At 44.4% G+C, this 13,727-nt stretch overlaps 1 protein-coding gene across 1 annotated transcript in view; it reads right to left on the bottom strand.

The window, feature by feature from the left end:
- rsrc1 (arginine/serine-rich coiled-coil 1) overlaps positions 1-13,727 on the bottom strand; it is a 68,500-nt gene that overhangs the window by 13,253 nt on the left and 41,520 nt on the right. The gene's annotated exons all lie outside the window — the stretch shown is intronic.

Genomic DNA, 13,727 nt, shown 5'->3' with positions numbered 1-13,727 from the left:
AAAAAAAGAAGAAAAAAAAAAGAGGAAAAGACATGGTTAATAAATATAATGATATAAATTGTAATGCAGAAACAAAGTTTAGTCTAAAGTTGAACATGATGTGCTGAAAACAGTATGCAGGAATCACAAAGCAGTAAATGAAAACACGATACAAAACGAATCTTCTTGCAGGCAGGAAGTAGTTTCCCCTGCAAAAAGTCAAAGATAGCCACCCTGCCTCTCTCTCTCTCTCTCTCTCTCTCTCTCTCTCTCTCTCTCTCTCTCTCTCTCTCTCTCTCTCTCTCTCAGCTCTTTATCTCGTTGGCATAATGAAATGCTTAAAAGCAAGCCGGGCGGCCGGGCGGGAGTAAACACTCGTCAAGCATCTCTTTTCATACCTCTGCCTAAATAAAAAATAATCAAAATGTTAAGCAACGTTAAAAAAAAAAACAAAAAAAACCCCACAATGTGCCGCGTGGCAGGACTATCAATACGGCCTGTGAATTAATTACATTTCCGTGGCGCACTACATCATTTATTTTGCGGGCGGCGAGGCCTCGATGGAGCCATTCGCCTTTATTGCGATTTCGCCGCTTGATGAGTGAGTTATGTAAAATTGAGTCTCCAATATCATTACACTTAATGAGTTTAAACTTTCAGCAAGGGAAAAAAAGTAGGCTGCAGTGTTGTTGTTTTTTTTTTTTAGCTGAGGTGAACGCAATATGAGAGTGGGAGGAGAGCGCAGGAAAAGTGTGTGCGCTATAGGAGGGCACAACTGTGGGAGTCTGACGGCAGATTGTTGCAGGGAGTGTGCTCCGTTTGAAATGCCTCATTGGAAGTGACTGGCTCGGAGCTGCCAAGCAAACATGTTACATAAAATACATAAACAGTGTATATATTGTGTGTGTCTGCGCGCGTGTGTGTGAGGCCACAGGGTGAGCTCGACTGCGCCGCCGGTTTTGTTCGCTAATTGGCGTAGACAAAGAAGCCGTCACACGGCTGTTACGGCTGGTTAAGTCTGGAGGTTACGCATCTTTACTAACAATGACTCGACATGGATGAGTGAACCCTCGTCTACCTCCCTCTGCGTGTGTGTGTGTGTGTGTGTGTGTGTGTGTGTGTGTGTGTAACATTGCGCGCGTGTTATTGGATCTGTTTAACTCCACGCTAAAAGTTCCAATTTAAAAAGCCGAAGGTTCGGGTCAAAAAGCAAACCGGGAAATTCTGTATTTTGTGAGTTTATAATTACAGTGGAAGCGCGATGGTCAAACGTGATCCAATACATCATTTTGTACAATTTGGTAGGGAAATTATTTTTATAAAAAATATAATTTTAATTTTAATTACTTTTTCATACCTCATTAAAATGAATGAAAATGTTAATAATCCATTCCAGCTCCAAATTTCTTTAACTTTTTTTCACACTCTTTATAAAAACAAAATGTGGAGAATTAAAGTTTGTGCATCATGACGTCATACTTTGATGCTATTGTGCTACTTCTGGTGTGTGCATTTTGGCCACCAGGAGGCAGTATAATACTTACATTCAAATTGAATGAAGAGTTTCACAACTACTGAGACTGATTTAGTCAGTCGTAACAGTCAAATAATTTGGAGCCTGACCTTTTAACGAACTTTAGCTTTTAAAATCGAACTTGTTGCTGACTATTTGTCATAATAATCATACTTAGTGTAAAAAGTTAGAGAATCCCTGCTTTAACAAACGGCTTTAAACTAACTAGCAGCTTAGCAAGGGGGGAGTGATGTAGCACTATTTGGCATTTTTGCTCAACCCTGTGCATGCTCTGCATTGCAGCCAAGAATTTATTTAGCATGCACAGTTGTGTGTTTGTGCGAGGACACCTGTGTAGGTGTGTGCGTGCGTTGCTTTGCTCGGGGCTACAGGGAAGGCAGGAAAGAGACAGTGCGGTATTAGAGGTGTGATGTGGGAGAAAAAGGGATGTGGGGAAAAGGGTCCGGAGACACAAGCGGATAGATGGCAGCCGTGTAGGAGAAAGGAAATACTGACAGCTTGAGGGGGGTGACAACTAAACAAGCGAGCGTGAAAAGGCTCGTGAACAACATCACGGGGGGGGAGGGGGGGGGAGGGTTGATTTGACGCCTCTTTAGCGTTGTTTATCCTCCACCTCCATCCCTTCATCCCTTTGCCAAAAGCGTCTCTTATCCTCTCCTCCTTCTGTTTTTTGCCCTCTACCAAGCCCTCCCCGCGTTCGCGGCGTTTCTTGCTCGTCTCTCCAGTACACCGAGCCTTGGGGCGATAGCAGCAAATCAAACTGTTTATCCATCTCTCATCAGCGCAAAACGCCTCGCGGGGCCCCCCGGCCCCCTCAAAACAATGGAAGCGAGGGCCGAGCGCAGAGCCAGGGATGTCGTTTAATGACATCAACATGGGCGCTTCTTGAAATGATGAGCTGCAAAACGTACAGGGGCAAAAGTATTGGGACACCTCGGATTTGATTAACTTGGGGTTGGGCTAGACCTCTCATAGAGGAAGCCAAGTAAAAAAAAAAAAAAAAAAGAGAGACGACCAATCATGGCTCACCAACATGACAGCAAAATGCACGCAAATCCAATTTGTACGGTTGTAAAAGACACGAATGTTAATTCCATAAAAATATCTTTCGTATCCGCTTTCGTGGCTCCAGTCCAATATTGAGTAACAGCACGATGGACTTTTATTAAAGCGGGTAATAAAGGCTCTTTCACTTCATTTAGCCTGCGTTCCATCTTGGCCGTGTGAAAGGGGCGGAGCGCGTCCCGATTATGAGTGTAATTGCAGCTCGGGGGAATCCCCCCGCAATGGCTGCCAGAAGATGTTTCACGTGAAAGGGGAGGAAGAAAGTGAGGCAGGTTGCCATGTATTTCTTTTCACTTCCTCCATCGCTTCTTTTTCCTCTTGGCAGGATTAGCGGGGTCTCGTTAGAGGGGGAAATGTAATAACGCTCCCACCAGGTGGAACGGGGCCATTATGAGCCGGGAGATGGATGGGCCGTGTAAGGCCGGCGGGGGCCACGCGGCCCGCTCACAATTTCGATTCAATAAACTGGCAAAGCAAGAGCCGCAATCTGATTTATCTCTTTATACGCTGCCAATGTTCGCTTGCTCCGACGCTGATTCCCTATTACGGAACGGTGAAGGACTATTCATTGGACGTGTGGAGCGGCGGTCGCAAGGGCTTGTCGGGGGACCACGGCAAAACAGACACAGCAGAGGGTTAATGCGTTTATGCGCGGATAAACAATTAAATCTAAAGCCGAGGTGAGTTATGGAGTTATTAAGGGCGGATAAGGGAAGACGAGTGTGCTTGTTGCTTGGGCCTTAGGCGAGGTGCTCTACATACGTAGCGCCCGGATTACAAGTGAGAATAGATATTACATTATAGAGTTTGAAAGAGCAGCATCCAGCCCACGTTTTGTAGCGAGTTGATACCACGTGGAGAAAAAAAAAAGCAGCCGGCTGAGGTCAGCGCAACTGTTATTCACTTAGCTCGTATGCGTGTAAATGCGAGAGGGCACGTGTTGGCGGACAACATATCCCGTTTGACTGCGGGCGTGCGGTCGGTCGGGCGGTGGGCGTCGATGGCCGCCGCCGCCAATCAAAACGAGGAGGAGATAAAACAGCCTCACGTCCAACGACAAATAGAATATTAGAGACCGTGCGCCGCCATCGGGAAAATGTCCCTTCCAATCAAGCGGGATCGGCACGCGAGCTGAAGACTAGAAAACGGAATGGCGGGAAAGAGGAGGTGATGAATTAATTGATTCATAACCGGCAGACACACAACAAAAACAGCAGAGACTAGTTGTTCATAATTTCAAAGACTATGTTGCTAATCGGTTTGTAAAAGAGTTTCAGATCCTAAGGTGGCAACATAATATTCAATTGCACACGACAGGAGGAAAACAAATACCCACCTTTTGAAAAATGCCTATTTTTCTTTTTATTATAGTTAAATATATTTTCTGTCCACTCATCTGGCCCCATGCTGATCATTTACAGATGCTCACAATGTTTTTAAGCATCTATGCAGCAGGGCCACAGCAGCTGCATTTGACCTCAGGGAGAAGCACGACCCAATTCAGCCACTAGGTGGCGCAGCGCGCAGGCAACATGAGTGGGAGGCCTTTCCTTTTCAAATGTGTGTTTGCATGTGTTCATCACGTGGCTGTAAAAAGACAATAGTCCACAGGAGATGTCACACATGAGTCCGGATTGAACGCCTCACACTATAAAGAGATCAATTAGAGCTGCTGCTGGATGTTTTCGTGGAGGAATGAAGCAAAGGCGGAAAACCGGGCTGACACGCTGACCTCCGCAATGAACTTGCCAACATCTGACAGCCAGAAGAGCTTTGGAGTAACATTTTAAAAGAACATTTTGAACGTTTCCATTTGTATCCGTCAAACTAATTGAAATAGAACAAACAGGGCCATACAAATTAAACCAGAAAGGAAGTCACTAGCATAATTAGCATGTAGCCAATGTATTTACGATTAACTGATGGTCCGCTTACCTAATATGTTTCGGAAAAGTAGGTATCAGGATTTAAAAGTGTGTGTACCAAATATTAATAAATTATTAATATATTATATATTATTTCATTAATATAAATTATTTTTGCTTGTCATTAATTTGATGGCATAATCTACTAAATCATTTTTAACTCTGTCAAATAATGTGTTTTTTTTTAAGGATTTTGGTTTGACATTTTGAATTTTTGAGTTATTCTACGAAGCATTTCAGTCCTACAAAAAATACGAAAACAAAAGCTGAATATTTTGCATGGTTTGCTACTAAACTCTTGTTTTGACATCCTTAGAGGATCTCCACCAAAGTGCAGGTACAGTACGTCATTTTTTCTCACCCCATCATGAATAACTTTGAGGGTGATTTGCTCCTATGTTCTTCTAAGAAGAACACAACACTTATGTCAAGGCCATTTCCTCCCTTCAGGTGCAACCTTGACCTTTAGGAGGTGTGAGGTTGTGAGCAGGTATCATGAGATCAATAAATTTTGTAACGGGGCACTTCGTGGGTGGGTGTTTCAGGTCCGGGACTTGCACCTGACCTTTGGACCGGAGCAGTGGCCCGTAACTCGCTCAGCCGGGGCCGGTGAGGACACAACGGAGGGGAAAATGAAAATGGGGAGGGAGTTTCAGAGGCCTCCGGCGGTCAGAGCGAGATCAGAAAGGGATCTTACTCGGGAGGACTGCGTCGCGCCACGGGCTGCGTGTCCACTAACAAGAGGTCCGTCCATCTGCGTGTGCAACAGAACACGAAGCTGCCTAAGGGGAATGTAAAACCCACAACAAAGCATCTACGATATAGCCGCCAGGTCAAAGTTCAAGTAAATTTCAATAGCCTCTGCACGGATATTAAAACATTACATTACATTGTACGTCTTCTAATTGGCTTGTGTACGCCTTTCAGACATGGCGGGCTGAAGTTCTGCGAGGAGAACTTTGTCAGAGATGAGTGGCTAAGTGCACATCGCAGGTCTTGAGAGGGCAATCAGAGCAAATCCATAATGCAGGGATCACTCTGTGAAATATTAAAGCATCCCGCGGCCTGCCAATGACATCTCACCCTCGCCTTCAACCCCGTCATGTTTCCGCACGCTACTTTCCTCTTTGTTATGCCTCCGATTTTTTTCCCCCTTCCTTCTCATCTCATTCACGTCCTTCAAATCTTTGCTTTTCATTCTTGGCATCTGGTGGACTTGGCTTTTTGTTTTTCCCTACCACCCTTTGGACTGTGGGACGATATTAAAAGGTACACGGAAAATATTTGGCTAATCACGCTACCTGTTTGAAGAAAGACACAAACATCTACATCCAATTGCCAAATACTTGAGTAAATTCAAATTAAACAACTTTTATGCAGGCTTCCCCCAAATCATCAATAATAGATTTATATTTCTGTAACTCAGTAATATAAAAAAGGTATTCACAGCAATTTTGGTGCATGTGTGTGAGCCCGTGTGTGTGTCCACTTATTTTAGGGTGAGCGCACTTGATTACGCTGTTGAATGGTGGAGAATAAAACTCACCCCCTCCCACCCCGGCCGAAAGCCTGTTGGATTCCATTGTGACGGCGCAGCGCTGAGTATGTGTCTTGTGTGTGCGGGCGGCACTGCGAGTGTTGGGGGGGGTAGCTAAGACCATCAAAACCCCCGCCGCACATGAAAGGTAGACCGGAGCGGCTAATCGCCATAATGACACAAGGAGACTACGAAAGGGTCGGCCACTTAGAAGAAGAGAAAAGCGAGGAGAGGTTCTGGCTGTGTCAATGGGGCTCGGCTCAACTGACCACATTACAGGAACAAACACGCAGTGCCACAGCAGAGCCACAGGCTTGGTGGTCTGACTGCTCTTTTTTTTTTTTTTTTATGTGGAAGGCTCAGTGTGCATGCATTGTAGTCTTTTTTTGGGGGGGCGGGACTTGAAAACGCTATTAAAAGATTGAAAAAAAATAAATAAAAATTTAGATCTCCACCAAGGCTTGGAAATTCAAAGTGAAGTTGGGATTGAGTCTCTGGGGTCAATTTTTAATTGTCAGAGTAAAATCTTAATATAATAGCAATGCATTGAGAGCGAGAGAGCGAGAGAGAGCGAGAGAGAGAGAGAGAGAAATGACAGGCCCCCTCCCGAGCTCGTGAGAAGACGACCCTAACATCGCCCCCCCCTCGCCCCCTCCCCTTCTTGTCCCTTAATTCTTATTTTCATGGCTTTGCTTAAAATATTGATAATCAATTAGCACCACGTCTGTTTTGCTACAAGAATGGCTGTTGCGCTCTATCACTCTGTCAGGGCCAATTGGCCGCTTATTCAAAGTTCATCTTTTTCCTCGGCGGCTCTGCGCCTTTGGAGGAGTCATTACGTGTCGAACATAGCCTGAGGTGCAATCACCTATTCTCTTTCATTACCGGCGAGATGGAGAAGGTGAGAGAGATTATTAGAACTTTGGAATGATCACAAAGCTCCACGCCGCCTGTCAGATCCCCCCTACGTGTAATTCATCTGGCCTCGCTCAGCCAGCACCCCCCCCCCTCCTCCCCCTCTCTCAGCCAGGGGTTTGGCCACAGACATTATTCATGAACATCTGCAGCGCGCTGAATATTCGGCAGCTTTCGCCCTGATGAAAAGGGAGCTGCCCCCCTTTAGACTCGAAAATTAACATGCCGGCGTGGCGATTATGGACGTTTCATTTCAAGCCCCGGCTTTGACACACCGAGACCGACCACTGATGGCTCGGACTGGGTCCGAGAACGCTCTCATTGAAATAGCATGCGAGAACATTTTGGGTGTGTCATCAATTAGAGGCAGGGGGGAAAAAAAAAGTCAACTGCGAAAATCATTCCTCAAAGATGGATGCCCAACCTGTGGCGAGAGCCAAAAATGTCTCATTCCACCCCCTTCACCTGCGTCTTTGATTTTCTCCTGCTTGTCTCTCCACATGAAAATGCCGGCAGATAATGGAGGCTATTCCTCTCTCGCACGGCGAGGAGCTCAACTGGAGTCCAGCCAAGCGTCCTGTCCCTCTCCCTCCCATTCGTTCGTCGACGAGATGTGCTCTCACCCAGTGGTGCTTCTGTAACCGTGCCAAGCCTCGGAGAGAAATTGGTTGAAACACAACAGGGCAGCCTTTTTACCTCTAGAAGGTAAAAGGTGTTTGCTCCACATCCTTTGGCCTAGTATTTGAGCCAAAAGCAAAGTTTGTACTGACAAAAGAATTTCCATGCACTGTAGATTCATTGCGTGCCAAGATCCACCAATGTAAAATAAATAAAATAAAAATTTTTTTGGGGGGGGCATAAGAATCCAGGTGGCCATTAATGTAAAATAAATAAATAAATGAATGCATAAATAAAACTATTGTAGTCATGTGAATTCAGGCGGCCATCAATGTAAATAAATGAATAAATAAATAAATAAAAACTTGGTGCCACATAGTAGTTAAAGCTTGACGCTCAGCTAAAGAGAAGCGATGAAAGGAACGCAAGAAATATAAGTGGATCCGAAAGACAAAAGAAATCAGCTTTCATTGCCTCTAAGAAGAAGGAACACTTGGAGGCTTCTGTTCTGACAAGGCTGGAGCAGGACTTTGCGTTGCCCCTCACTGACTGTAAACGGGCGGAGCAAGTTTACACCGGCTACGGGATCCCAAATGAGATCTGGCAGCTTTGTCAGCGAGTTTGAGGAGCTCAGCGGCGGGGCGGGAACGACGTCGACGGCCTCGCTTTTATCTCTAAATCGAAAGGCGAGCTCCCGTGAATGCTCCGCAGTTAAGGAAAAAAGGGGAGCGTGGTTGCAGAAAGACTTGTCAAAATAGAACAAAGCGATACACACAAAAAAAAAAGGTCAAAAGTGGAGGGAAGGGGAGATGGACGCAGAAGGAATATGCCAGAAGATGTTAGGCCTCTGCACCCCGACATTCAGTCCGTGCAATAAAGTAGAGCTGCTTTGGAAGTTTCTCCAAGATTTTTTGTTTTTTAAACAAAACATTTCTTAACCGTCAACTATAAGTAAGCGTCAAAAAAGAAACCCTGTTAGCATCAACTTAGCCTGATAGATTTTCTTCACGAGCATAAAAGCAATGAAAATAACATTCCGTCCATTTCAGCAACTTTTGTTTTTCCCCGTCGCAACTGAGCTATAAATGCATCCCAAACTTTTCCTCCATCGAGCACAAAAAAGGGGAAACGGAGATTGCAACGTGTTGTGCGGAGGGATTGTAAGAATAAAAGAAGCCTTAGTGGTATAATATCACGGTTGAATCCCCTTGATCCCTTCTACCTCGTTCCGCTCGCGTCGTCGTATTTTCTTTTTTTCAATTTACAGGATTTGTTTGTGTGTGTGCGACAGCGAGGAGGATGAGGTATAAAATTCATCTTTATCCCGGTTTTGTTGCGTTTGCTCCTCCTTGACAATGCGCGGCGGTAATTAGTCGGCCGGTTTGGTTCCAAGCTTTTTCGCCGAGTGCCCCCATTTGCCAACTTTCGCCTTTTGTTCTTGCCACACAATGCCGCCCACTCGCCCGCGGTGTCGTTCTCCCTCGCTCCCTTCTCTTCCGTGCTCACACCCACACAGGGCGTGAAACAATCTAGCCAAAATGCGCTTCCATTTAAAACCCCATTACCGAGTCCCTGTTGTTTTGTTCTGCGCAATTAAAAAAAAAAAAAAAAAAAAAAAATACGGGCCTTTTCATCAGAACGCTTCTGTGGTTCCGAGGAGTTACTGTGAGCTGGCCGGCTCGGCTCCGCCTAATTCTTCAGGTTTTGTTTACATATAGGCTTAGACTGGTCCCATTTGAAAGGGCTCAGTGCCATGCTTCATCTTTAAGCCGAGATAATGCCGGCGAGTAACTTCAGCCAAATTGAAATAAAGATATTTGAAGCTAGTGTGAAAGAGCGCTTACGATATTACCTCACAAAGTACTGACACACTTTAAGAGGGTTAAAAACTTGGAACGAGACTTTTTTAAGGGGGGGGGGGGCTCTCAAAGAGTGTCAGGTGGTAATTTCAGACTCTGGACTTCTGGGCAAGGGTGCACGGCCAGGGCCATACAGGAAGGGTCTCATTTCAAAGGAGAGCAAATAAATGAGAGACAACGGCTAGTGGTGACCACAAGGTCACTAATGGTTGAGGTGTTCTTTTCCCGAGTTGAGTAATGACGCATCAACATTGTTCAAAAGGTTCAGGCTACTACAATTTGAGTGTAAGACCAAGTGGGGGAAGAAAAAAAAAAACCTGCACTAAAAAACAAAAAAACTAACCAACTCACAAACTACTGAACACCAAACAAACTAAAACTAATCAACAAACCAATCAACCCACCAATCTTCACCCCAAAAGCTATGCTGCTAGCATATCTTGAATATTCTATTGCTCCAAAGTCTATGTAAAATGACAATAATAATCAAATAAATAACTAAATAAATGACATACCACTGAAAAAAATGTCAACCAAATTTGAATAACTAAAAAAGACTTCTTATTCTGCAGACAGCAAAAATAGTTGAGGCTAACTCAATACCTAGAACAGTTCCATCCCCAATTAAGACCACAACTTCAAATATTTAGCCGCCATATGCACTTATTCACTAAACATGCACCGACAGGTGAGCTAGTCGCCCGTGTCGCAAATTGAAGAGGAGGTTGAGGCGGACTCAGCCATCAAATGACAGGTGCTCGAAGGAGGAGGCTCTGGACAGCTCTATAATTCACTCCGGTCAAGACGTTTAGGAGACACAATGGCTTCAAAGTGCGCTCGCGTGCCTGAAAATGAACACAGTCCATATAAAGTAGCTAATGTCACTCGACTAAATCATAAAGGTGGATGGAAAAGCAAAGTATCCTCCTCATCTGATAATGTCCATTCTAACCTCCCCCACCCAATGAAACAACATATTGTCTGTATTGATCTCGATTTAAAGCCCTCCAATAATAAAACTGGGGCCTCAACCAAAAAGAGGCTTAGACCCGCTAATTGAGTCTGTGCTGAAAGGAAGCCATTGATCAGGAGCATTATGGGGAAATTAAACAGCACCGCCAAAAGTGGATCAAAGTCAATCAAGGCCCAATGCGGAGGAAACAGATACGCACCCCTTGACACACACAGTGTAAGTTTAACTTGTAGAAACTTGCTTACTAAAAAAATAGATATATTGATAAAGATAAAAAAAAAAAAAAAATACAAAAAGTATCATCTTGCTGAGGACCTGTGGATGAGACCCACTGGGGGAATGAATAAAGCAATGGGGCCCTGTCTGGTTCATCTATTGGTGCCGTGAGACCATGATAATCTGGTCCCTTGCCCCCTTCCCGCCCCGTTCCATCCCACCGGCCTCACCGGTGGGCCCTCAAGGCTCCCTGCCTTCTGCTGGGGGGGCTTCTTTGTGTCTAATTACCAGCCTCCGAAATGATACAAAACATACAATAGGGCATAAAACACATAAATCAAGTGCTTTTTCTAAAAATCACAACTAATTTATAGTTAGTAATTTAAAACAATTCATGGAAATAAAAAAGTCTCCCTTGGTCTTTAATTTTATGATTTAATGTTGACATTTATACAAAAATAAAAAATAATAAAATTATTGAATAAAAATCATTTACAATTTATTTTATTTATTTATTTAAAATTTATATATAATTAATCAAATTTAGTTAACACACAAACAATATTTAAAGAGTAGAAACGCAAAGAAATAAAATTGTCTTCAAACCAAATATGGTTTAATATGCTGAAAACACTCCATTCTGGAAAAATGCAACTGTTGCACTCCTGTGAACTTCAACGAAGCGAGTTGTCGGAGGAAGCGCGATAGCCACAAACACCCGCTTATATCCACTTAAAACAAAGTTAGCGACATCAACTCCACATTGTGGCCCAATCTACTTACACAAGCAAATCCAAAGCTTACATTACACTGAAATAAGCGGCGGATATTGGCAGAATGGGTTTACCCCGGCATTGTTCTAACTGGGCTTTTCTGAGGGAATTTTCCGGCCTCGGATTGTTTCAAAAAAGACAACAAAAAAAGTAGTTGTTGGCCTCCATCTCGAGGAGGACTTGGCCAGGATTGGAGGGGGTGTTAAGATGATTTGTGGGCCCTTTCTCCTATCGGATCATCTAAAATGTGAGCGATTACACCGGTAATCGTCCGCAAGCCGACGCTGGCACAGTCTGCCTCGGGGAGATAAAGGGCGAGCGACAAGAGTTGAGAACCAAGAGAATGAGACCTGAGAGAGACAACGGGAGGAAGGTGGCAGATTATCACACGCCGGGACGAGCTTGTACGGCTTTTCTCCGTCACGTACATTGTTTCTACGGGGAGACGGACGTTGTTTGTTGCGGGCCAAACAAATAGCTGACACCGCCTCATCAAAGCTCGGGATTGGCAGCCAAGTGTGGCTGTTGACAACAACCAAGCTGGTGAAAGAAGAGAAGAGCAGAGAGAGGAAGGAAAAACAGGAAGACAAGAGAAATCCCTGCTGTAATTCCCCAAACTGTAATCCACTGGCTTTAATGGTCTGTGTGTATGTGTGTGTGTGGGGATTACACATTTATCATCAATGCTCATTCCGGTTCTGCGTGTGTTTGTGTGTGTGTGTGTGTGTGTAGGAGCCCCGACAATGCTAGTTGAGGGATTTAAACTGCCGTTCGCTATCACACAACCGCACAATTGAAAATAATGACAACGGTCTATTCGCTGCAGCTGATCTTCGAGATCAAGTCCTGATGCGGAGACAAACTCCGACAGCTAGCGTCCTTCCGGTTGGTCACAGTGACACTCTATTATGGAGAGGTCAGAGGTCATACCTGGCGAGATGTCCGGGGGGGGGGGGGGGGGGGGGGGGGGACCCAGTTTTAGCACATATTGGGGATTGGAAGGTTTGTCAGATTACATCTGCGGATCTCATATTGGCTCTAGTGAGGTTGTGCGGGTGTACCTAATCAAGTGTCCAGTGAGTCTATTGAAAATATATATTACTTCAAGAAGTAGGGGGACATTGTGGTTATTTTTTTTTCATCCAACCGCCATTTTAATATGTACTCAAAGTGTAATTGTAATTGCCTTTGATGCAAGTGTCCAGATTGAAGAAAAATGGCTTCTTGTAAGCGAGTCTGGAAACATGTGTGCTACAGATGTAGTAGCTCTGAAAAATCATAGCGTGTGTGTGTGTGTGTGTGTGTGTATATAAGAGCGAGAAAGAGTACCTGAAGAATGCAAATATATGAGCAGGAGAAAGAAGGGGGAAATTAAATGAACATTAATTCTGCTGTCTCGGCACACAACGAGATGAAAGAGCGGCCGTGCACTTTCTCCTATTTATACGTACCTCCTGGAAGAAAGTTTGCGGATGGAGTTAGAGGCCAAACGCTTGCTTCATTAATAAAGCCGAATCAGCAATTTGAGCTAACTGGGGACATTTAAGTGACAACTGGCTGACTCCAAAATCAAAGATTGGTGTACTTGTGTAAGATGAGGCTTCACTTTTTACCAGCTGCCTCAAGGAAGAACAAGATGGAAAGCACAAGAACATGAACAAGGGGTAGAAGAAAAGAACAGTGTGCCCAGTGTGTGAATCGGATCAGGAGGTGTAAAAGTGCAATCTGTGAGAAATTAAGCCTCGTGCTGGAAGAGTGAAACAATTCACCTCCATCTGTTCCAAAGTCCTGGAACATGATATTGGAGACGACAGGTGTCTAAATGTTTATTAAGCGCGTCTGTGTCTTTGAGTTTTGACCCGCACTAATTGAATTTAAACAAACCTTCACTTCAGGAGGCGGCATGAACACAGTGCGCGGCTTGGCGGTAACATTTCAAACGTTTCTGACTCGTGAGAACAAACGCAACGGCGTATTATTTAACGTATTACTTCATTCGTCCGTTATGGGCTTCATGGGAAATGTTCTAAAAATTTCTGACACCACGACAAGTATCTTTGAAATGACAAATTTGTCTCAATTGCTAGCTACATTTCGGGGACAGTTCATTAGGTACACCAGCGCAATCTTAGAGCTCAATTAAAAAGTTTGGAGCCTTTGCAAATACTGTCGATCAAAGTTTTATGCTGGAGAAATTTGAGTCCAACTGTAGTTTTAATCAGTGCATGAAAACGAACGGAGATCTTTCCTTCAAGTCAATAACTAATGACCCGCATTTTGTTTAACGTCAGCTTTACCTCGACCCGTACATAGCCCCGCCCCCTCGGCCCCCC

Source organism: Syngnathus scovelli, chromosome 7 (genome assembly GCF_024217435.2).
Source record: "Syngnathus scovelli strain Florida chromosome 7, RoL_Ssco_1.2, whole genome shotgun sequence".
In the NCBI taxonomy this organism is placed as follows: domain Eukaryota; kingdom Metazoa; phylum Chordata; class Actinopteri; order Syngnathiformes; family Syngnathidae; genus Syngnathus; species Syngnathus scovelli.
Note: the sequence above shows the minus strand (reverse complement) of the source record. Positions and strands in the feature narration are given on the sequence as shown.